The sequence below is a fragment of the Miscanthus floridulus genome, chromosome 5, assembly GCF_019320115.1.
Source record: "Miscanthus floridulus cultivar M001 chromosome 5, ASM1932011v1, whole genome shotgun sequence".
In the NCBI taxonomy this organism is placed as follows: Eukaryota; Viridiplantae; Streptophyta; class Magnoliopsida; order Poales; family Poaceae; genus Miscanthus; species Miscanthus floridulus.
Window position 1 is genome coordinate 148210721 of NC_089584.1, and position 2502 is coordinate 148213222.

General features: G+C 45.4%; 1 long non-coding RNA gene across 1 annotated transcript; it reads left to right on the forward strand.

Annotated features, from left to right (window-relative positions):
• The first annotated feature begins 1395 nt into the window (after positions 1-1395).
• Positions 1396-2224, forward strand: LOC136454084 (uncharacterized). The gene is made up of 2 exons (XR_010759117.1): positions 1396-1689; positions 1865-2224. It is a non-coding gene; the product is annotated as an uncharacterized lncRNA (long non-coding RNA).
• Positions 2225-2502: the final 278 nt, after the last annotated feature.

Genomic DNA, 2502 nt, shown 5'->3' on the forward strand with positions numbered 1-2502 from the left:
GAAGGAGTGGAGGGGGCGCGCCGGGGAGAAGGGGAGGGGGCGTGCGGGCGCGGCGCGGGGAGAAGGGGAGGGGCGCCGACGGGAGAAGGGAGGGGGCGGCGCGGGGCGCGTGCGGGGAAGAAGGGAGGGGGCGGCGCGTGCGCGTGCGCGGAGAAGGGGAGGGGGGCGTGTGGGCGCGGCGCGGGGAAAAGGGGAGGGGCTGCCGGCGCGGAGAAGGGGAGGGGGCGGCGCGGCGCGGGGAGTAGGGGAGGGGCGGTGGGGGTTGGGCGCGTGGGTGCGGCCGGGTTATAGGAGTTTTGCTTTGCCGAGTGCCGGATGGGAGGAACTCGGCAAAGCTTTTTTTTATTTTTTTCCTGCCTTTTTTACATAGTAAGTAGTTTTTTTACTTTGCCGAGTGTTCTAGATCTGGGCACTCGGTAAAGTTTTTTTTTATTTTTTTCTTCTCCTTCTTACCCAGAAAAAAGATTTTATTTCTTTGCCGAGTGTTTTAGATCTGGGCACTCGACAAAGTTTTTTTCATTTTTTTCTTCTCCTTCTTTTCCCAGAAAAAAGATTTTATTTCTTTGCTGAGTGCAAAAAAGAAAACACTCGGCAAACCCGCTCTTTGCCGATTGTTTTTTTTACACTCGGCAAAAGCTCCTCTTTGCCGAGTGTTTTTAGCGCAGCACTCGGCAAATCACTTGTTTGCCGAGTGCCCGAGAGAATACACTCGGCAAACATAAAAACACTAAGCAAATTTGACGTTTCCGCAAGCTTAGTCAAATTTATAGTAACTCTAGTATTAACTTTTATGTCTCTAAATAAACTTATTATAAAAATATATTCTATAACTAGTCTAATGGATATTCGTCTTGTATCATGAATATCAATATTTTTTTATATAAATTTAGTCAAAGTTAATGGTTGGACTCATCGAAAAATAAGAATTGCATTCTTTTATGGCAGAGGGAGTATAAATAAACATAATATATATGCAATATAGCATGCATACAACACGTTGTTTCCTGTCCTTCGCATTCAGTCACCTTCGTTTACACACATTTTTCAACAAAACTACAGCATGTTCTTTTCAGGAAAGAGGGAAAACAACAACCCCCACTATTGTAACCTTTGCTTGTCACCTCTGCAGGTCTCCATCTATCTATCTTAACTTAGTGGCAAATGCAGCTACACCAATTTTCTCCAAGTGTAAAAAAAATGTATATGAACGCGTGGACAATGCTTGCTGGACCATCGTATCAGGGGTTCAGAGGCATTCATAATCTTGATTTTTTTTCTCTCTCTCGAACACTGTACTGTCACAGTTAGATCAAATAATTTCAGTATTAACACATAGAGGTTACCCGGACCAATCATGCATGACTTGCCGGTGTCCCTTGTCGATCACCCTATAAATAGCCCCGCCCTTGCATACATTTGCGGCAGAAGCGAGCAAGGCAGACGTACACCTGAACTGAAATAGTAGTGCGAGGAGTCTCTGCAAGCTAGCAGGACACCGAGCGAGCGAGATGGTCGAGTTTTTCCACGCCGGCAGGACCAACACCGACGACTGCTACGACGCCGGCAAGCACGTGCACGGCAGCAGGAGGGTGTATATACACGACGACGCGAGCCGCAGTAGGCCGGCGTACGCCGACGACTGCTACAACGGCGGCGGTGAGGTGGGTCGCCGGCGCCTCGTCCGCCCTGGTAAATACGTACTAATGTGTATATTATTATATATATTATATTGCTCATTATTGGTTGATGATAACGGTCATAACGAACCAATGAAGCAGTGTATGTCAACTTGGCATGCATGCAAGCCGTAACAATTAATTAATCTGGTGGTATCTCTTAATTACTCTCTGGTGCATGCATGCAGAAGGCGGAACAGAAGGAGGCGGCCAAGGAGCGCAGCACGATCACTTCTGCCACCACCACTAGAGAATGAACGACTCGATCATGCATGCATGGCCTATTTATCTCATGCATCCATCTCCCAATACTATACGTACGTGCGTGTCAGAGCGTGTAATATAGTAATAGAGCAGATGTGTGGCGTGTGCTGCTCAGTACGTACTGCTGCTAGCACTATAACGTTTGCATGCAATCCATAGCGACATGTTATACGGTGCCCGGTCGTCTCGCTGCTTCGTACTGCAGTGTGTAACTATCAATGGTGCAATTTAAGTTTATGTATATGTATTGTGTGTTAATATATGTATGGAAGTCATCTTAGCTACTTTGTTTTATTGTAGTTAACTAGGTAACCCCATGATGCTTAATTCTTGTTGTTGTGGTCAAGTTGAAGGACAAACTTTTGAAATATTGACTATTAAAATCTTCTAAAATAGACAGTTTGAAGACACTAAGACAACTTGTCTATAAGTTTGTCCTAAGTAAATGTACGTTTCATCAACATCTAAAATCTTATACACACAATTACTATATGCAGCGATTTTTAGACGCATCCTTTTTTTCTAAACACTATTGTAAATTACCGCGGGCCCTAGAAATGTC